The sequence below is a fragment of the Gopherus flavomarginatus genome, chromosome 1, assembly GCF_025201925.1.
Source record: "Gopherus flavomarginatus isolate rGopFla2 chromosome 1, rGopFla2.mat.asm, whole genome shotgun sequence".
Classification (NCBI taxonomy): domain Eukaryota; kingdom Metazoa; phylum Chordata; order Testudines; family Testudinidae; genus Gopherus; species Gopherus flavomarginatus.
In genome coordinates this window covers 29,653,705-29,676,966 of record NC_066617.1, presented here as the reverse complement: position 1 = coordinate 29,676,966, position 23,262 = coordinate 29,653,705, and the positions used below count along the sequence as shown (strand labels likewise).

The window sequence follows — 23,262 nt, the reverse complement described above, 5'->3', positions numbered from 1 at the left end:
TCCTCCAAGTTTAGTGTCATCTGCAAACTTGCTGAGGGTGCAGTCCACGCCATCCGCCAGATCATTAATGCAGATATTGAACAAAACCGGCCCCAGGACCAACCCTTGCGGCACTCCTCTTGATACCGCCTGCCAACTAGACATGGAGCCATTGATCACTACCCGCTGAGCCCTACAATCTAGCTGGTAGCATTTTGAATGGGGGAGGGTTCTAAACAGTGCAGAGTTGAGTGGGATTTTAAAGGTCCCTTCAGGAATGCAGCACCTTCTTCCTCACCCAGGGGAAAGACCTTTAAAAAGTTGGCTTAAATAATCCAAAACAAGGCTCACTGTTCGAGTGAGACTTGGCTGGTTATGGCTCCAGCCCCACTGTTAAAGCATTGTTGAAGCTGCGTGCCGAGTTATACCCAGTACAATCCCACTGAGCCGTGTGTGGCAACCGGCTGTGTAAATGAGGGTAGCTGATTATAATTCCTTTTCTTATTGAACTGCACATCCCAAGCACCTCTTTACTTTTCAGCATTAGAGGCAAATGCTCTATTTTAGGGAGAATGAAAGGCTGTTTGGGAGTTGATGGCCCAGAGCGGTGGCAGGCAAGGTCCTGGATGAGGGCTGGACTCAGCCATTGGTATCGACTATTTCTTTTTTGTCATTCAAATGGCTTTTGGGTCATGGCTGACATCCCAGCCATCATGTAAAACGCTTCCCTGTGGCCTTTTGACATGCACACAGAGGTATCTCACTGGCAAGTCCCTATCCTAGGATGGGATGGGGGACGCTGCAGGGTGATCTCCCAGCTCCATGCAGCCAGTGGCCTATGCTTGCCACTGCCATGCTGGAGCCTCCACATTTATTTATTGACAAAATTTGCAGAATTTTAAAATATTGTGCACAGAATTTAATTTTTTGGTGCTGAATTCCCTCAGGAATATGGGGTGCTGGGGAATTGGGGGGCTGTGAGAGGGGCCCTGGGCAGTAGGGACCTGTGGGTTGGAGATCGCTGGGCATAGGGATCTGTGATGGAGATCTCTGAGTAAGGGGTCACTGGGCATGGGGGTTGCTGAGCATAATGGGGTGGGGGATTCTTGGCAGGGGAGCGGTGTGGCAGGGCACGCTGGGAGCTCAGGGCAGGGGTTGGGGGCACAGGTGGGAGGGAAGTGCAGGGGTTGGGGTGAAGGCAGCACAATTAAACTCTTTTTAATAAAGTGCATGTGGCAAGCTTACAGTCTTAGAAAGGTTATGTTTGTGTTGCTAAGTTGGGCATAGGGGCACCAGTTTAATAATACTGCGTAGGGCCCCATAAATCCTAAGGACGGCCCTGGTCACTTGATGCACATATCTCCATGCAGCCAGGCCCCTCCCCACATGAAGCCCCACTCCAGCCCCTTCCTGGTGCTGGCACTAATGGCCATGGTGTTTCGCCTGTCAAGCTGGCACGTGAACACATGGTGAGTTGGCTCAGAAAATGGCAAGGCAGAGAGAGATTTGGGGGAGGGGGCCTGGGTCTCTAGCACAAGCTGCCCACCACCTATGGACATCACCTCTGTGTGCCTCAGTTTTCCATCTGTAAGATGAGAATAATGATATATGGTTATTTGAGTTCTACTGATTAAAAAAAAAAAACAACTATATAAAAGCTAGGTCTGTTGAAATACTCCTGTGGCTAGGTAATATCACCTAGCCACAGGAGCACATTAACACAAACCTAACTAAGAATTACAACTGCCTAAATGGCCACTATAGCCTACCAAAAAACATTTCTTCTTGTTCAAAAAACTAGGAAATTAAATGACAGAAAACTTTGTAAATGCCAAGTAAAGGTGGCTGGTGATAGCTCATGCCCTTCTAGAAAATTGAGTTCAGAAAAACGGAAACTTCTGAAAACCAGGAAATACAGATTTATAGGTAAATGGCGAAGTAACCTTAGCTCTGCCCACTGAGCAATGCCCCAAAACACCCAGACTCACTCACTGCCTTTTCACTGTAATGGACAGATGATACCTGCACCTGCCCTATGCTCAGACACTGAAGTTACTTGCCCAACAGACCCTATAATATGTAAAATGTAACAATCCCTTCACACTTGCACGCAGGATACCACCTAAGTCTATGCTTTCCCCATCCATTGTTAAATCCTCAGACTGCTCTCATATCCCAGCTCACCACTGGCAATAACCATGGCAAGAAGACCACAGTGCTCTGCCACTGACACGGCCTGCCCAATTCTGTATTGAAATGATGCAGACCGGAACCTCAGGAAACTCATGCACCTCTTTCCTTTGATAATACACATGGGGCCGGGGGGCCTCAGACCCAGGGCTCCTCATATCACAATCACAGCTCTCTGACACTCCTCAGACTAATCCCTACATCTCCCCATATCACAAACACACCTCTGCCAATCTGCCCCACTTCCACCATTCAGTACAGCTACACTTAAAATCACTGAAAGCCATTGGAATGTAGGCAAATAATTCCCAGTGGCTCTTGCCAGCTCTAGGGGAGGGGCAGATTTCAGGTTGCTGGCTGGCTTGTTTGCCTTAAAGAAGTTTGCATTTTTGTGGACTTGATATTCTGGAAGGGTATGAGCTATGTAAGGGTATGGGCAAATGTAACTCTGCATTAACAAAGTTTTTTGCCATTGAATATACATACCCCATCTGTAGTGCGAGATATACCCAACTATCAGAAAAAAGGACAAAGAATGGGCACTCCTGTTGCTAAATCTTTACCGCCTGAGCACTGCTCAATTTAATACCTACTGAAAGGAACAGCTCTGAACAAAAGTAATCCATTTTGGTGTGTGATGTGGTTCTACACTGAACAGATAGCCAAAACACTAGTTTACTGAGACAGAATGTACAATTTTCATTAACAGCTGCCTGACGCATTGCTCTGGTATATGTTAGAACAGCGATAGTGAGAGCAGGGTTTTGAAATCTATGAAAAACAAGTCTTTTGGAAGATGCTTTTAAAATAAGCAACAATGTGACCTATCAGCAATAAAACCATCTCTTCTAAAAAGTGAGTGTCATTGGTAAGGTTTCAGGATATTATCAGCATGCAACCAGTTTCACAAAACGACGGTGGCAAACTCAGCATTTTGGTTTGGCCTCTTCTTGTTTAAAGAGTTAAATGACAGGAAACACCAAGTGCCCCTTTAGATTTTCCAGCTGTAGCAACTTACAGTGCACTGCTCTGATGAGATTATGGGACTGTACTATAGCTACCACTGTGATAACCAACAGTCATCACTCTGCCATGCAGATCTCTATGGTGCCGCCTCCTGGCACTGCTCCTAAAAAAAACTCAGTAAACCTGGGTAATAGTTTCTTTTTTTGTGACTCGTTATTTTTGTTGAATATAAAGAGACTATATCCTTCATTTGTAGTGGTTTTTATGCCACTGCAATAGTTCTTAAAAGGCTTCACTGATCTATCATCTTTGCTGTTTGCTCCACTTATTGTATTGAAACAACAGTTCTGCTTTGAGAGGGGTGAAAAGGAAGCACAATCGCTTTAAGAGAAACACGTGTCACTAGACAGAGGCTGGTAGTAAATGTGCCTTAGATCAACATTTAAAAAATCCGCATGTCCCTTACCAAAGGTTCTGTTATGGGAAGGAGAGAACAGAAGCTTGAAGCAGGAGGCTGTCCAGGAATGTGAAGCCTGAGGTTGCATCTTTGTTTAATTTCAGTGTAACTTGTATGTTTGCTTTCCCCTGCTATTTCATCTTTGAGTCCGTGGGTTTTCTATTAAATAAACTGTTTGTTTATTTTCATCCTAAGCAAGTCTCTGGTGTGAAAACCATGTGTAGCGTATAAGCTAAAGTAAGCTGATATCTGGGGGGCCGGTTTCATGTCTTTGGGAGTGAGGAACCAGAGGGGAACAACCTGAGTGTCTGGGGAGGATGTATTTGGGAAGACTCTGGACTGAAAGGGCTGTTGGTGTCACCCTCCAGAAAGGAATCAGGCTGGTGAGAGCCAGCATGAAACTTAACACTTGTGGGCTGACTACTGGTGTCAGGGATCTGAACTAAAGTCACCCAGCACCAAGGCACCCAAAGGTTACAGGGCAGGCAGGGCCAGAATTCCTTCCCAGTCAGGATGGACCCCAAAATGTCACAGTGGTCAAGAACGTGGAAGTCAGAAAATGAATGTTAAGGCACCCTATGGAACCTTAACTCTTTCCCCTTAGGGCCTTTGGTGTCCGCATCATGATACAGACTTTAATACTTGGACTTGAATGAGCTTTGAAGTTGCAGGAATTATTTTACAGCGGGAATTGCACTTCCATTTATCACTCTCCACATATTGCAATATGTGCTGCTTTGGCTCTGCTTCAGACACTTACAAACTAGCTTTTCAATATTTCTTTATTTCTCCATCTACTTTATGTGGTCCCATGCTTTATTAACTGCACATCATCCTAACCCCGCACAATAAAGTTATTTTCTTTATAAATTTTACTATGGTGTTCATCACTTTGGTATATGAACATTTCACAAACATTTAATCAATAGGTTTTTTTCTTGCAACATCACTGTGAGATCAGGAAGTACTATTATCTTCATTTTACCAGTGTAGCACAGAGACAATAAGATAAGTGACTTGCCCAAAATCACACAGGAAGTCTCTGACAGGGGCCAATGAAATAATCCAGGTCTCAGAAATGCCATTCTAGTGACTGAATCACAAGAGCAGTTTTTCTCTTCCAGCAGACTCTTGCCTCATTTACTACACACCACAAAACTTCAGCAGTGAATGCTTTGGACCTCACACTAATTCACTGTACAACTCTGCTGCATTCTCTGTCCAAGGTATGGATGTAATGAGAAAATAGCTCTGCAGTAATAATAGTACATGATCATATAATGGAAAAATGGTTGTAGTGAATACACACAGAGGGAAAGAGTTAAGGGTACTCAGGAACTTCCAACTAATATATGTGGTTGCAGGATGTTGCATTCAGACTGAAGTGCTCAACAAGAGACAGTGTCTTAAGGAGAATTATGTCCCACACAACAGCTTCCTTCAATTCAAGTCTTGTGAAGAAAAACTTGGAACAGGCAGTTGATTGTCACTTCGTTATATTTCACTTTTAAAAAAAAAAAAAAAAGAGTGGAGTTGTTTTTACTTTTATCAATTTGCTACTCTTCTAAAAGCGCTTCATTATTTCTGTCTGATTTCAGTTGATCAGACAGGGAAAGTGACTCAATGAAAAGAATAAGGTTCATTTTACTTGTCAGCTAGGCTCTTACAAATAAGGTTCATTTTACTTGTCAGCTAGGCTCTTAAGATAAGATGGACTGAGTCCAGAGAAGATGTGAATTTTTCTTACATTAATGATAAAATCTAAGCATTTGCTAGAAACATCAGAGGGATTTAGCAAGCTTAGCTAGGATTGTGAAGCTCTTCAGCAGTCTGTGAATTTGGGCTCTGGCTTTGGAAGAAGTAAGAGGCACTCGGAAAGCAGCATCAGCAGTCAGCCCAGCAGTATTCTTAAGAGGAAACTACCTTTTGATTCAATTTTCCTTTGGCAAGTTAACAATCTTAATGTCACACATCCAGCCATTTGTCTCTTGAAAATACACTTCCAGTCTAACACTCAGGATTGGAAGCATAGTTTAATAAGTAAGTCATAAGTATTTGGGATTACATTATGATTGTGTGTTGTACCTGCACAAGCAGCAGCAATCTAAGTCCTCTGACTTTTCAAAATCATAAATACCAAAAGCCTACAGGTAAGTGGGGAACAAGACCTGGGAGATGGGTTGGAAACAGGAGGGAGCACGGGCTATAATGGCAGAGAGGAAGGAGGGTCAGGGCAAAGCTGGGAGGCAAGATCAAACCAGTATCTTAGATGCCTATATACAAATGCAAGAAGTATGAGTAATAATAAGCAGGAAGAACTGGAAGTGCTAATAAATAAATACAACTATGACATTGTTGGCATTACTGAAACTTGGTGGGATAATACACACGACTGGAATGTTGGTGTGGATGGGTATAGTTTGCTCAGGAAGGATAGACAGGAGAAAAAGGGAGGAGGTGTTGCCTTATATTTTAAAAATGTACACACTTGGACTGAGGTGGAGATGGACATAGGAGACGGAAGTGTGGAGAGTCTCTGGGTTAGGCTAAAAGGGGTAAAAAACACAGGTGATGTCGTGCTGGGAGTCTACTACAGGCCACCTAATCAGGTGGAAGAGGTGGATGAAGCTTTTTTCAAACAACTAACAAAATCATCCAAAGCCCAAGATTTGGTGGTGATGGGGGACTTCAACTATCCAGATATATGTTGGGAAAATAACACCGCGGGGCACAGACTATCCAATAACTTCCTGGACTGCATTGCAGACAACTTTTTATTTCAGAAAGTTGAAAAAGCTACTGGGGGGAAGCTGTTCTAGACTTGATTTTAACAAATAGGGAGGAACTTGTTGAGAATTTGAAAGTAGAAGGAAGCTTGGGTGAAAGTGATCATGAAATCATAGAATTTGCAATTCTAAGGAAGGGTAGAAGGGAGTACAGCAGAATAGAGACAATGGATTTCAGGAAGGCAGATTTTGGTAAGCTCAGAGAGCTGATAGGTAAGGTCCCATGGGAATTAAGACTGAGGGGAAAAACAACTGAGGAAAGTTGGCAGTTTTTCAAAGGGACACTATTAAGGGCCCAAAAGCAAGTTATTCCGATGGTTAGGAAAGATAGAAAATGTGGCAAAAGAACACCTTGGCTTACCCTTGAGATCTTGCGTGACCTACAAAATAAAAAGGCGTCATATAAAAAAATGGAAACTAGGTCAGATCACGAAGGATGAATATAGGCAAATAACACAGGAATGCAGAGGCAAGATTAGAAAAGCAAAGGCACAAAATGAACTCAAACTAGCTATGGGAATAAAGGGAAACAAGAAGACTTTTTATCAATACATTAGAAGCAAGAGGAAGACTAAGGACAGGGTAGGCCCACTGCTCAATGAGGAGGGGGAAACAGTAACGGGAGACTTGGAAATGGCAGAGATGCTTAATGACTTCTTTGTTTCAGTCTTCACTGAGAAGTCTGAAGGAATGTCTAGTATAGTGAATGCTTACGGGAAGAGGGTAGGTTTAGAAGAGAAAATAAGAAAAGAGCAAGTAAAAAATCACTTAGAAAAGTTAGATGCCTGCAAGTCACCAGGGCCTGATGAAATGCATCCTAGAATACTCAAGGAGTTAATAGAAGAGGTATCTGAGCCTCTAGTTATTATCTTTGGGAAATCATGGGAGACGGGGGAGATTCCAGAAGACTGGAAGGGGGCAAATATAGTGCCCATCTATAAAAAGGGAAATAAAAACAACCCAGGAAACTACAGACCAGTTAGTTTAACTTCTGTGCCAGGGAAGATAATGGAGCAGGTAATCAAAGAAATCATCTGCAAACACTTGGAAGGTGGTAAGGTGATAGGGAATAGCCAGCATGGATTTGTAAAGAACAAATCGTGTCAAACTAATCTCATAGCGTTCTTTGATAGGATAACGAGCCTTGTGGATAAGGGAGAAGCGGTGGATGTGATATACCTAGACTTTAGTAAGGCATTTGATACAGTCTCGCATGATATTCTTATAGATAAACTAGGAAAGTACAATTTAGATGGGGCTACTATAAGATGGGTGCATAACTGGCTGGATAACCATACTCAGAGAGTAGTTGTTAATGGCTCCCAATCCTGCTGGAAAGGTATAAAAAGTGGGGTTCCGCAGGGGTCTGTTTTGGGACCGGTTCTGTTCAATATCTTCATCAACGATTTAGATGTTGGCATAGAAAGTACGCTTATTAAGTTTGCGGACGATACCAAACTGGGAGGGATTGCAACTGCTTTGGAGGACAGGGTCAAAATTCAAAATGATCTGGACAAATTGGAGAAATGGTCTGAGGTAAACAGGATGAAGTTCAATAAAGATAAATGCAAAGTGATCCACCTAGGAAGGAACAATCCGTTTCACACATACAGAATGGGAAGAGACTGTCTAGGAAGGAGTATGGCAGAAAGAGATCTAGGGGTCATAGTAGACCACAAGCTTAATATGAGTCAACAGTGTGATATTGTTGCAAAAAAAGCAAACGTGATTCTGGGATGCATTAACAGGTGTGTTGTAAACAAGACACGAGAAGTCATTCTTCCGCTTTACTCTGCGCTGGTTAGGCCTCAACTGGAGTATTGTGTCCAGTTCTGGGCACCGCATTTCAAGAAAGATGTGGAGAAATTGGAGAGGGTCCAGAGAAGAGCAACAAGAATGATTAAAGGTCTTGAGAACATGACCTATGAAGGAAGGCTGAAGGAATTGGGTTTGTTTAGTTTGGAAAAGAGAAGACTGAGAGGGGACATGATAGCAGTTTTCAGGTATCTAAAAGGGTGTCATCAGGAGGAGGGAGAAAACTTGTTCACCTTAGCCTCCAATGATAGAACAAGAAGCAATGGGCTTAAACTGCAGCAAGGGAGATTTAGGTTGGACATTAGGAAAAAGTTCCTAACTGTCAGGGTAGTTAAACACTGGAATAGATTGCCTAGGGAAGTTGTGGAATCTCCATCTCTGGAGATATTTAAGAGTAGGTTAGATAAATGTCTGTTAGGGATGGTCTAGACAGTATTTGGTCCTGCCATGAGGGCAGGGGATTGGACTCGATGACCTCTCGAGGTCCCTTCCAGTCCTAGAGTCTATGTGTCTATGAGTCTATGAGTCTAGATGTGGGGTATTCATATCACAAAACTAAAATACATGTGTCTAATCAATCCAGTTGTGTTATTGGCCTTATTCCTTTCGGGATGCCTCTAAGGGCTTGGCTACACTGGCACTTTACAGCGCTGCAACTTTTGCGCTCAGGGGTGTGAAAAAACACCCCCCTGAGTGCTGCAAGATACAGCGCTGTAAAGCCTCAATGTAATCAGTGCTGCAGTGCTGGGAGCGTGGCTCCCAGCGCTGCAAGCTACACCCATAAGGGATGTGGTTTACGTGCAGTGCTGGGAGAGCTCTCTCCCAGCGCTGGCGCTCCGACCACACACTCACTTCAAAGGGCTGCCGCGGCAGTGCTTTAAAATTTCAAGTGTAGCCATACCCTCAGACATACCAAAAGTGAGAGAGCATTGTGGAGAAAAGGAGTGGGTGTGGGAGGGGGAGCTAAATAACTGGCAGAAGCAGCTGGCAAACAATCCTGCAGCCATAAAATTCCACCTGTTTTGTAAGGGTTTCATGCCCTGCAGGTTGAATTCCAATAAATATGTGGAAGAGGTGGGATTTCAAGGAAGCAGAAGTATGTGTGGCAGCCAAGCATATGAGAACCGTCTATCAAACTCTCAAAAGCTATTCAGATTTTGTCCAAAACAGAGGTACAATCTCAGAGAATTAGGAAGAGAGCCAAAAATGCTGGTAAGAGAAAATGCATTGATCCACTCATAGTTCAGGGTTCCTGCAGAATTTCTAAATGGTGGTCATTTTGAAGAAATAACTATGGCTTGTTATACAGTAGAGACCAATGTTGATTAGAGAAATTAACACATCTGCCCTGGCCACCCATTGATAAAATAATTATTTAAATAGTGGGTGGCCAGATTTCAAGTCTGAGCTCCAAACAATGGGAGCATTAGAGCTTCTCAAAGAAAGGTCACCTGACCTTTAATGTGGACAATACAAAATATTTTTCCCAAACCTTGGTTTTTTGAAATCGCCGGACTATTTTGGCTGAAATAAAAAAAAACTCAGAAACCTCAGCCAGAGGCAGACACCCAGAATGGAAAACATCAGCCCAAATGGTTAAAGTTTGGTGAAGTTACAAACAACTGTAAACAGGGTCTTATAATGGAAAGTGTCGGGCATCCTTAATTAGCGGTGCCTCCATGCCTGCTACCGTGCCTGCCTATGGCCTTGGCTACACTGGCACTTTACAGCACTGCAACTTTCGCGCTCAGGGGTGTGAAAAAACACCCTCCTGAGCACTGCAAGATACAGCGCTGTAAAGCGCCAGCATAATCAGTGCCGCAGCGCTGGGAGCGCGGCTCCCAGCGCTGCAAGCTACACCCGTAAGGGATGTGGTTTACGTGCAGTGCTGGGAGAGCTCTCTCCCAGCGCTGGCGCTCCGACCACACTCACACTTCAAAGCGCTGCCGCGGCAGCACTTTGAAATTTCAAGTGTAGCCATACCCTATAAAAGCGGTAAGGAGAGCGCTGAGAGCATAAGCCCTGACTTTCAGTTTTGCCAGTGGGTGCTTTTGCAGAGGTATATGTGTCTGGAGGGAAGGCACCCTGCCAGTTTTGGGGGGAGGCTATTTTCAGCATATTTATACATTTGTTTCATATTCTAGTTATTGAATGTGTCTGTCGTTGGTATCTTTACTATTTTAACAATGATTCAATTGTTATGAACTACATAATTACATTATCATGAATTACAGTACATTAAGATCATTGCAATCACCTACAAGCTGTCTTCACTAACGTCCCAGTTTAAAGACATTATGTCTCACTGTAGCTCTCTGGATGAAATTGTCAGCAATCTTATTTACATCCAGGTTCCCTGGTATTGTTTTGATGCACATTAGGGACAGCTACATTATTCTGTTGTATCTGTCCTATTTATTGGTGACTGGAGATACTTTTTAAGTCTTCTGAAACAGGAGAATGAGCATTCCACAGTTCAGGATGAAAGAGGCACAATGAGAAGAATTGCTATGAATTTGCAGTACTCTGGAAACATAGTGCTTCCAGAGTATGGCAAATGACTCCAAGATCTCTTTCTTGATTTAGGCACCATCGTTTTAAAAAGCAACAGAGTCCTGTGGCACCTTATAGACTAACAGACATATTGGAACATAAGCTTTCGTGGGTGAATACCCACTTCGTCAGATGCAACACGTCAGGTGTATTCACCCACGAAAGCTCATGCTCTAATATGTCTGTTAGTCTATAAGGTGCCACAGGACTCTTCGTTGCTTTTTATAGATTCAGACTAACACGGCTGCCCCTCTGATTTTTGGCACCATCATTTTGTATGTGTAGTTGAGATGATATTTTGCCATGTGCACTACTTTGCATTTAACATTGAATTTCATCTGCCATTTGGTTGCCAAGTCACCCAGTTTTGTGAGATCCCTTTGTAACTCTTTGCAATCTGTTTTGGACTTAACTATCTTGAATAATTTTGTATCATCTGCAGAATCTGCCACTTCACTGTTTACCCCAGTTTGCAGATCATTTATGAACATATTGAACAGCACTGATCCCAGACCAGTACCAGCCTCAGGGACACCTCTGTTTACTTCTCTCCATTCTGAAAATGGGCCATTTATTCCTACTCTTTGCTTCCTATCTTTTAACTGGAATGCCTGGGAATGCTTTCAGGATCATCTAAGGGCTTGGCTACACTGGAGAGTTGCAGCGCTGGTGGTGGGTTTACAGCGCTGCAACTTATAACTGTCCACACCTGCAAGGCACATCCAGTGCTGCAACTCCCTGGCTGCAGCGCTGGCTGTACACCTGGTCTGCTTGGGGTGTAACGATTGCAGTGCTGCTCATCAACTGTGGCCACCAAAAGCGTTGTTATTGGCTGCCAGGGTATTAGGAGGTATCCCAGAATGCCTGCTCACAACAAACCGGAAGAATGGCTGCACTCCGAGCTCCCCCGAGCTGCTTATCTAAAAAACAAACACAGCTCCTGTTTGCTCGATCCAGCCGAGGCAGGCAGGGGAATTGCTTTGGAAGGTTCACTGCTGTTTGCTTGAAGAGAGAAGTCACACTGCAGAGGGGGAAGGGGAAGTCCGTGTTGATCAGCTGCTTATGTGGTCTGAAGGCTATTTAGGAGTGCATAATTTGCATTTAGTGAATAAGAGGGGTGGGGGAAGGGCTTGAAACTTTTAAATTGATTGCAGGTTGGTGCTGTGTATCTTCCAGTCCTTAGAACTTGCAAGGCAGGGAGCTGACACAGTGTCACCTCCAAAAATCCACTCTCTGTCTCCCCCACGCTTCCTGTCACACTCCACCCCACCCCCTTCTTTTGAAAAGCACATTGCAACCATTTGAACGCTGGGATAGCTGCCCATAATGCACCACTCCCAACACCGCTGCAAATGCTGCAAATGTGGCCACACTGCAGCGCTGGTAGCTGTCAGTGTGGCCACACTGCAGCGCTTTCCCTACACAACTGTACGAAGACAGCTGTAACTCCCAGCGCTGTACAACTGTACGTGTAGCCATACCCTAACAGTCCTTAATTTAATTTAACGAGAAGCCTTTTGTTATCTTAATCACCCTGCCTCTGTTTATAAACAAACTCCCTGCCCCAAGGGCAGAAGTTGTTAGCAGCACAGAACTCAACACATTCCACACCCAAGCTCTGACTCCTGGGTGCTGAGCACTCACTATTTTTCCCCCATGGGTGCTTAAGCCCCAGAGCACCCACGGAGTCGGCACCTATGGCTGAGAGCCACTTAAAAATGCAAGGTATCTTACAAAGGATTTTATTTTTTTCTAGATGTTTGTCATGTAATACAGAACAGAAGGCAAGAACTGGTCCTGAAGAAACAATTTGCAGCTGAAGAAGCTGAATATGAAGCTGTGGTCTTGTGCTCATCTAAAGCTGCAGTAGTTTGGTCTTGCACTTACGGCACTGGACTCAGAATCAGAAGATCTGGATACAGTTTCTGGCTCTGCGAGATTTTCTGCATAACCCCGCTGCAAGTCACTTAATGTCTCTGTGGCTAAATTCCCATCTAAAAAATGGGGATAATAATAAGCTGTTCACGGTAAGAACTATCTCTTACTATGTGCATGTACAGTGCCTACCATGATGGGGCCCTGATATTTGTTGAGCTCTCTAGGCACTACTGTAGAACAAATAATAATAGGATTCTGAGCTATGCTCAGCACAGCTTGTGAGAAGGGGAGGAGCAAATATGACTTTTGGCATCTTCATAGTCAGAATTTGGGGCCAGTCAGAGATAAGTCTGGTCCACAGGGTAAATTAGAGTAACTTGAAGACTGCTCTAATTTATGCCCAGCTGTCTCTGGTGAAAAGGGATTGATCAATCAGCTGGGAATAAGCAGAGCACAAAGGAACCATGGCTACGTCCCTGTAGTGGGGCAGCTGCCCCGCTCCTGGAGAACAGGGGTTAAAAGCAGCCAAGCTAGACTGACTGGGGAAGCAGCCATAGCTGGGGCCATGCCCAATCAGGGCCCAGCTGGCCCTGATAATTGGGCTGGGGGCCAGGATCTGGAAGAAGTCTCACTCTAGCCCTGGAGTGGGAAGGGCTAGCTGTCTGAGAGGAAGGTACTAGAAGTAGAGCAGAGTTGGGAAAGGGCAAGAGAAGCTGAGGAGCTCCAGCCTGGCAAACCCTTGGTGAAGGCCTACAAAGGAACTGGGGCTACAGAGGTGCAGCTAGGGAATAGGCAGAGGCAGCTGGTCCTACCCCCTTGCTAATGATGAGTGGTCATTACAGACTGCAGTCTGCTCCAGTGAGTTGGGGCTAGATGATGACTGGCAGTAGCCACTGAGGCAAGGTGGGTTTAGAGGGTTGGGGGTTCTCCTGGGAAGGGAGACCTAGGGTGTGGGGGTGCTGCTGGGGTAGAACCCTGAGGTAAAGGGCACTGGGGTCTAGCAGGGACACAGGGCCTGAGGCAGGTGAGCTACTGGCCAGAAGAGGATGCTCTGAGGCTGCAAAAGAGCAAATTCCCAAGATGCCCATCAGGAGGTGCTGTGTTGGTGAATCTCGACCTTGCTACAGTCCCCTACATTGAGAAGTCCTTCCAGTTAAGACATCACTTACTAGATAGTATCATCATATACACAACTACACTTATTCTTTTTAAATAAAAACAGTATCTAAAAATGTGATTTAGAACATTTTCTATACCTGGAGTCGAGCACCCTGCTTCCCTATCTTCCCCACCCCCAAATCATAAAGTGTAGGACTGGAAGGGACCTCAGCAGGTCATCTAGTCCAGTCCCCTGCACTGAAGACAGAACTACATATTAACTAGACCATCCCTGACAGGTGTTTGTCGAACCTGTTCCTAAAAACCTCCAATGAGAGAGATTCCACAACCTCCTTAGGCAATTTGTTCCAATGATTAACCCCCCTGACGGGAAGTTTTTCCTAATGACAATGTTCAACCTAAACCTCCCTTACTGCAATTTAATCCAATTGCTTCTTGTCCTATGCTAAGAGATTAACAAGAACAATTGTTCACTATCCTTCTTGTAACAACTCTTTATGGACTTGTAAACTGTTATGTCCCCTCTCAGTCTTCTCTTCTCCAGACTAAACAAACCCAATGTTTTCAATCTTTCCTCAGAGGATGCGTTGTCTAGACAGTTAATCATTCTTGTTGCTCTTCTCTGGACTTTTCCCAATTTGTCCACATCTCTACTGAAATTTGGCACCAAGAACTGAACACAATACTCCAGCGGAGGCCTTATCAGCGCAGAACAGACAGGAAGAATTACCTCTCGTGTTTTCCTTACAACACTCTGCTGATAAAACTGCACTTTTTTGCAACAGTGTTACGCTGTTGACTCATATTTAGCTTGTGATCCACTATGACTCCCGGATCACTTTCTGAAGTACTCCTTCTTAGGCAGTCATTTCCCATTCTGTATGTGTGACTGATTGTTCCTTCCTAAATGGAGCACTTTGCATTTGTCTTTATTGAATTTCATTCTGTTTACTTCAGACCATTTCTCCAGTTTGTCGAGATCATTTTGAATTTTAATCCTATCCTCCAAAGCACTTACAACCCCTCCCGGCTTGGTATCATCTGCAAACTCCTTCAGTAAGTGTAGTCTCTATGCCATTATCTAAATCAGTGGTTCTAAACTTTTTTTTTTCCACGGGCCACTTGAAAATTGCTGAGGGTCTTGGCGGACCACTTAATTATCTTTCCAAATGTTGGTTGTACCATTAATTAACTATTGTATAGCACTTTGGATAAAAGTAATATATTAAAAAAAACCTTAATAATACTTAATGTTTTTTGTTCTACAAATAGAAGCACACAACTCATATTTTAATATCAGTAGTCTCACCTTTCTAATGCGATGGATGTGCTCTCTCTCACCTGCTTCCCTGAAGCTGGGGAAAGTCGCCTTTTTCTCTGGCCACCACAGCCCTGCACATCCCAAATTTCCCCTACTCCCTCTTCTCACCCCACTACCCCCTCCCACCTACTCCCTATTTCCCCCCCAAGGCCACCACCTCACCGTACATGTGTGTCTTCTCCAGGATCCAGGCACCTAATTAGTGGAGCCACGCCACTAATTAGGTGGGTGGCCCTTCATTCTCTCATATGCAGCCGCCCAGGTATGCATCTTAGAGGGAACTATCCAGGGACCACCTGAATGGAGCTTGCAGACCACAGTTGGAGAACCTCTGCTCTAGAAGAAACTCTCAAAAAAAAAAATTCTTACTATTCATAGGCCCAAGCAAAACATGTTGGAAGCCAGCACCTTAGCAGATAATCCTATGACTTCAGGAATTTTGATGATGAGTGGTTGTGAGATTCATGCCCAGCACACCATGTCAGATAATGCTCTTTGCTTCTGGCTGTAGATTACTTCCTGAGCTTTGTTCTGATTGTTTTTCTATCACTTCTGTTTGTATGGTCTTGTCCCAAATTTTCTGTGAGGCTAAAACTTTTAACTCAGACTGAAACCATTGCTATCACCTACAATTGCAGATTAAATCATCTTTGGTTTTTTAAGCTATTTATGAAGAGAAGCTCACTAGGGAAACAACTGTCACATATTATGGATTTGTACAGCACCTAGCACAATAGGGACCCAATCTTGATTTGGTTCTCTAGGCACTACAGTGATACAGACCCTGATCTTGAAAACATGACGCACATGAAGTCCCAAAATAATAATAATTTTTAAGGCTGTATCTATACTACAAGAATGAGAACTAAAATTTTCTTAAATTAATCTTATATTTTGGGCCAAAAACTACTTGACAATGCTCGTCTAAGACGAAAAAAGCGCCGGTGCTCTGCCATTTGTTGTGTATGGAAAAAACGGGAATACGTATTATACGGCTATAAAGGGACAACGAGATGAATCCAGCAGATTGCACAATGGTCAGGATTAGCCAGCTCCACTCTGAGGCACAAAATCCCATATAGCCAAGCGGAAATGCTTTCTACCATGAATCTATGTATAAAAAGCATTGTGGAGTTTGTGTGCTGTGATTAGTTTGGTTCAGAATCTTGCAAAGATTTAGCACCAAAATTAACACACATTGTCAATTAATCCATCCCTCTCCACTGCAATCTATCTTCCTCTCAACCTCTGACCTCTTCCAGTGCTTAGATGCTGTGCCCAGAAGCCCCACTATACTACAAAATTGAAAGCTATGAAAACTTTCTCATCTATGAAATGTTGAGCTGAGGTGGGGGGACAGTGCTGTTGGCAGGTCTCTGCACGTGTGGAAAGTAGCACAGTGAAGTCTCTCAATGCAGCTGGTCTGGTGGACACTCCCAGCTGCCGCTGCTGAGGGGAGGCAGTGGTGGATGGGTGCTGGTGAAGGTGCAGCGTAATATCACCCCCATGCAACACATGCACCTGGACTCAGCATGAGGGACTCTAAGCCTTCCTGACACACCTGGTGAAGGGTTAGAGGCAAAGCACTGGGAACAGATGGGGGAGAGGAAGAAAACAGGTCTGAAGTGGAAGGAGATAAAAGGGAGGGACAATGACAGAGAGAGAGGATGAGCCCTCTGGACGCATGGGGGCGAGATTGAAAAAAGCAACCCAAACAAAACAACCCCCTAGCAAAACAATACAAGTCCACTGCCCATGCTTCTACCACCAGTGAGGATGAGAGAACAAACACGTGACAGATGTTAGTCATATCACTTAATGCACTAGTGGAACATGCTCACATAATGCAGTGGTGCGTCAGCATAGCATAGACTGCAGGGGGTGATGTGGGGCTGTGACAGAGCTCACAGAACCCACAGTGCCCCATTTCTACTCGTCCTGGGGCTGGTTTAAAAGGTATTTCAAAATGTTGCTGCCAAAGTAATCTTCATCTCCTGGCCTCTCACGACATCACCCTCCTCAGAACTCTTCATTACCTCTTATTTCTTACCACGTCCTACTCAAGTTCCTTGTTTACAATCATCTTCAAGGCCCAATATAATCTTGTCTCCCCACCCCCTCCACACATAGGGCCGGTGCAACCATTTAGGCGACCGCCTAGGATTTGGGAGGTGGCATTTTCCCAGGCAGCAACCACGGCGGCCGGATCTTCGGCCACCCCGGTCGCTGCCGGCATTTAGGTGGAGGGAGCTGGGGAAGGTGAGTGCGGGAAGGGTTGCCTACAGCAAGTAAGGGGTGGGGAGTGGCACGCAGGGGAACTCCCTGCCCCAGCTCACCCCTGCCCCGCCTCCTCCCTGAGCACGCCGTCGCCGCTTCACTTCTCCTGCCTCCCAGGCTTGTGGAGCCTAAGCTGATTAGCGCCGCAAGCCTGGGAGGCGGGAGAAGTGAAGCGGTGACAGCATGCTCGAGGAGGAGGTGGGGCAGGGGGGAGCTGCCATGGGGGGGCGCCTTGGGGACAGGGGCTCAGGGATGAGGGAGGGCACAAAGTGGAAGTTTTGCGTAGGGCGCGAAACATCCTTGCACCGGCCGTGTCCACACACACACACACCGCTTCTTTTTCTCCTGCTCTCCTTACTTGTTTCCAGTGCTCCCTCCAGTCCTCTCCCCTTGCTGCTCCCTTGGGGTCTCTTTCAACAACTCCCATTAAAGTCAATAGGATTGTTCCATTGACTGTAACAGGAGCTGGATTGGTCCCATTGTTTCTTTTTCACACACTCTGCTACACACTTTGTCGTGCTGACCTTAGAACTTGGAACAATCTCCACTTCCATCCGCTAAGCCGTTCCCCTCATTCTGAAACCCTGGCTGCTAGCATTCCATCCTTCCTTCTCCCTCCCAGTAGCCTCCCCTTCCTGCCCACCTGTCAATTGTTGCCCTGTGTCTTGTCTTGTGAGTTTTTTTTTAGACTGCAAGCTCTTTGGGGACAAGAAAGGTGTTATAACCCGTTTGTAAAGAGCAGCGTATCTGGTGTGGCTGTAATGATTTGTAATAATTTGTAAGTGCCTTGAGGCAGGGACTGAGGCAGGTTGGGCTGAACATGTGCACAGCACTTGGATAATAATTACACTCACATTTCATAGCCAATGATTTCGCACTTTGGGGAAACCATCAACTGAGTGGGCCCGTGGATAAGAATTCTGCATCTCCATCTAATTGACAGGCAAGTGGTTCCTTCCCTCCCTAAAGTTGGTTAATCAGAAGCTGCTGCTGCTGCCGCCGCCGCCGCCTCCTCAGTCTCTGCTATCTTTCAGGCTTGGATGACATCCCAAGGATCAGACTGATTCTGTGCATGCCAGGAAGAGGAAGTCTAATTTTAGCCTTGAAGACAGTAAAATGCTGAATCAAAAGTTCAGCAAACGTGTGGATTTTGAAAGGGCATCCCATCAAGACATGAAATGAGATCCAGCAATATTTTTGTTGATTGAGATTTCTCACAGAGGGAGTTGGGGGAGAGGAATACTACAGATAGTGTAAAACCAGCTAAGGCTAAACCATATGGAAGGGAACCATGACAAGGAAATGGTATTACACCAAGGCCTTGGCTACACTGGCGCTTTACAGCGCTGCAACTTTCTCGCTCAGGGGTGTGAAAAAAACACCCTCCTGAGTGCTGCAAGATACAGCGCTGTAAAGCCTCAGTGTAAACAGTGCCGCAGCGCTGGGAGCGCTGCTCCCAGCGCTGCAACCTAAACCTCATGAGGATGTGGAGTACGTGCAGCGCTGGGAGAGCTCTCTCCCAGCACTGGCGCTGCGACCACACTCACACTTCAAAGCGCTGCCGCGGCATCGCTTTGACGTTTCAAGTGTAGCCATACCCTAAGTTAAAGGAGATAAGTATTTAAGTACCTTTCTCTCACACACCACCTGCAGACAAATCTTCACTCCCACTTAAAGCTATCTGATCATGTGTGGATACTGGAGAATGCTATAAATAGAGGGTTTTTCCTGTGTATGTTGATATCTTCCCATATCAGCATAGCCTGCGGTGTCTGGAAAGCACTAAAAAGTAAATTGTCACAAATTCTCCATTCCTTTCCTAGTGGGAACATGAAGAAAAGTAATTGTGCATGGTTTCATACATGTATTCCACAGGTGTGCATGCGTCCAGAGCAGGGCTGCCCAGAGGATTCAGGGGGCCTGGGGCAAAGCAATTTGGGGGGGCCCTTCCATAAAAAAAAAGTTGCAATTCTATATTCTCATGGGGGCCCCTGTGGGGCCCAAGGCCTGGGGCAAATTGGCCCACTTGCCCCCCGCCCCCAGGTGGCCCTGGTCCAGAGCACTGAAGCTGGAGAACGTTGCCTAGCAGTAGCTGTAGGGGCAGCACTCGTACCCAGTGGCACTAGTCCCTCCCTTGGTTATGTATGGGCAGTGCCCAGTTCACCAAAAGTTTGTCTCCCTCAGCTGGTATAGCCTTATATAGAGAAGTTGCCCATCTCTCTGCTCCTTTTCTCTGAGCCCCATCTGACATTGGTCCCCCAATGTATTGTCTCCAGTGAATGTTCCTGAAGTATGTTTAGAACTCGTTCCGTCTAGCCCCACTTGCTCAGGGAGTCATCCTGCATACAAAACCTGTAGCTTTCCCCTGGCAGGGCCTTATACATATTATATTTTCATCTTGATACTAAGGCCTGGTCTACACCTAAAATTAAGTTGACCTCATTACACTGCTCAGGGCTGTGAACATTTTCGTATCCTGTGCGATAGTTAGGTCAACCTAGCCCCCACTATAGACACAAACAGGTCAACAAAAAAATTCTTCAATTGACCTAGCTACTGCCTCTCGAAGAGGTGGATTTCCTATATCAGTGGAAAAAACCCTTATGTTAGTAATGGAAGTGTCTGTGCTACAGTGGTAGAGCAGCACAGTAGTATAGACATGGCCTAAGATGGTAGCAATGCTAAATGATCTGTTCAGGGATAGCCATTCATCACACGAGGTTAGCAACAATGAACATAATTTAATAGTAGGGCAATTTTTTCTGTTACTGCTAGGACCCAAAGAATTTGGATGAGAGATTGTCAGGACTTAGAATGATCTAGCCCCTGTTCTGTGTGTAATAATGGACCAGATCTTGGGGGCATTACTGGAAAGAAAGACTGAAATCTGATGGAGCACTATTTTTTTTTGAGCTGCTGTTATTTACTGAAACTTTTGGATTAGACTCTGTGTTTTTATGCAAATAAAGAAAGCTCTTAGCTCAGACTCAATGTTACTAAAGGATACAGTTGAACAAAGCCAAATAACACTGCAGCTTGTGATTATCATCGTATGTCAGCATTACCTCTCTTGACCTGAGCAATGAGCCAAAGTTCAGTGCCCTATGGGTTGTTCCCATTAACAGGAGAAATTGATGATGGGATCAGGTGTCTTTAATGTAAGCCTGTTTATTTACAGAGAATGTACAAAGTCCTGTTTTCCTGAACACAGCAGGAATCAAACCCCAGGAGATAGTCTCTTCCCTTGCAGCTCCAAATCCCTTTTGCCCAGTGCTCAGCCCAAATGAACACTCTCTAGGCTTTTCTCAGTGCTTCTTCAGGCTGGATCTGGCTTTCTGATGCGTTTGTGTGTCTGTGGGGTTTCACTCTCTTACTCGCACACCCCTCTACTCAAAACCATACTTGGCAGAAACCCTCTGCCCACATGTGCCTTTGGGCTCTCTCCTGAATGAATTGGTTCTGAGATAGCTTCCCTCTTCATACAGAACTGTGGTGGATGGACTATATAATGCAATATTTGTTACAAAAGTGTTCCTCTGGGGCAATCCTCAGCAGATCTGCTCATCTTGAGTTTGGGGAGTTAAAAATAATGGATGGCAAATGCCGTGGCAGAGCGATGCTTAGAAACACCTCAGGAACTGAGGTTTAACTGCTGCAGTGCTTGTAAACCAGCCAGGGACTCTGTCCTGGAATGGGAGGGAGCCTCACTCCTGCACAGCTCAAAAGATCTTCAGGAAGTCTCTCCTGTACTTTCCTGTGGAACTCGAGTGGACAAGGAGGGAGACAAAATTTCACCTCTCCTCACCTCACTTCTTTAAAAGAAATAAGCTCTGCACGATTCATCAACGGTTTTGTGAGGTCAAAAATTCTTCCTCTCTGTACTGTAACTAACTGGTGTAGAGGAGACACCAGCTGCAGTCCAACAAGTAGCAACATACCTGATTTAAATAAATTGATTCTTTTGGACTGCAACTGTCAAGATCAAAAGAAGCCTAAAGCTAATGTTAGTAATGTCAGAATTACTTACAGACAAACATTTGGTTATGAATTGGTCCTGTGATACATGCTGCAGTTAGAGATTAGTGGCATAAATATGCCAGTAAGGATTATATCTGAGTAAATCATAGGTTTGGCTAATTAACATAAATTTAATTGTAAGTGTGACAGTTTGGGGAATTGGTCTGTGTACAATTTATGAAGGTTGATTGTATGAAACACCTGTAACACTGAATGCCTCAGTGTATGCAGAGTCAATCTCATGCTCCCCAGACTATCCTCAGACCAGGAACAATGGTGGGGGTTAAACTTTGATGGCTCCCAGTGAAGTGGCACCAGTTTAAGGCAGTGGGATGGCTGAGGTCTAGGGAAACCAGTTCGACCCAGTTTGACTTTGTCTGCAGGATTGGGATTTAGAGCAATGGAATTTCCCAGAAGCAGAACAAACAGATCCAGTGTTCACAATGGGTCTTAAAATCCACAGAGCCTGAGAGAGACAGATGGAGCTGAGGGAGACTCAAAGATACACAGAAGGCTTAGGCACTGCAGAACTCAGAGAGAGGAAGAGAAGAGCATGCATCCATAGCAGGGGAATCCTGTTTAACTGCTGGACCAGCCAAGGAAGAAGGAAACTGGCTGCCAGGTAGGGTTACCATATTTCAGGTTCCCTAAAAGAGGACACTACTGGATGGAGGGATCTGGGGGTGGGGAAGGATAGCTGGAGGTGGGACAGTTGAGGGTGTTGATGGAGGGTACTTGAAGCAGGGCACTCACTGGTGGTGGGCAGCAGTGTTGCTCCCTGTCATAGTGACAGCTGTCAGTCTGTGCCTCCCTGCAGGACACCTTCCCCAAGGCTGAGAGCCAGGGTCTGGGTGGGTAGGATCCTGTGGCTTGCAGGGGAATTGACCGATGAGCTGTAGATGTCTAGGAGGGACCAATAAGGAAATGGACCAATCAGGGCTGCAACATCTGCTCTGCAAAAACCCAGGACATTTGCTGTTATTTGAAAACTCCACCCAGACAGAGAAGAGAGCCCAAGGACAGAGTACTGTTGTTGCTCCCCTCATCCAAGGCCAAGCTGTCGGCCAAGTGTCAGAGGCTATTTCATGTGACCCAAACAGTCGGGCCTGTAGACTATGAAGTTCGGTTACCTGGGTGACATCAAAGCTCCCAAGTGTACTTCCTCAACCTCTTAAAGGCCTGAAAGGCCCAAAAGAGCTTTTTTTTTATTTCCCTCCTACTGGTCTGAACCAGAATTGGGGCCGATAGCATCAAACTCAACTGAGCCAACAGCAGTATCCATCAGAAAGGATCTTAGTGGACAGCAACAGCAGCAGCTGTGACAACTAGTCCAGCCTTCCCATCTCATCTCACCCCAGATGGATGAATATGATTCACCATCACATAGCCACCAGTCCAGGGAAGACGGTGTGAAGATCATCAGCAGTCACTACCCAGGAAGAGGTGGGAATTCATCCGGTAAGAGCTCAAGGCGAGGCTAATCCTAAGGGTCATGGAAGACTCTTGCAGTGGGTGGAGAAGCCCCATTGTCCTTCATTCCAAAACCTGGTTCTGCATAGACTTCTGGAAAATCAATATGATCTCACATTTCAATGCCTACCCTATGGCCTGTGTCATAAACGGATAGTTAAGAGTTAATGGAACAGAAGTACTTCATATCCCTTTTGCCTGTAAAGGGTTAACAAGATCAGTGAGCCAGGCTGTCACCTGACCAGAGGACCAATCGGGACGGGATACTTTCAAATCTTGAGGGAGGGAAATTTGTGTGTGTGCTGTTAGTTTTTGGTTGTTGTTCACTCTGGGGGCTCAGAGGGACCAGACGTGCAACCAGGTTTCTCTCCAATCTCTGATACAGGCTCTTAAGTTCAGAATAGTGAGTACTAGGTAGATAAAGCAAGTTAGGC

The 23,262-nt window shown here is 45.2% G+C and overlaps 1 long non-coding RNA gene across 1 annotated transcript; it reads left to right on the top strand.

Moving 5' to 3' along the window:
* The first annotated feature begins 12,607 nt into the window (after positions 1–12,607).
* LOC127035938 (uncharacterized) lies at positions 12,608–22,801 on the top strand. Its single transcript, XR_007769971.1, has 4 exons — positions 12,608–12,773; positions 14,325–14,799; positions 21,742–21,980; positions 22,717–22,801. It is a non-coding gene; the product is annotated as an uncharacterized LOC127035938 (long non-coding RNA).
* Positions 22,802–23,262: the final 461 nt, after the last annotated feature.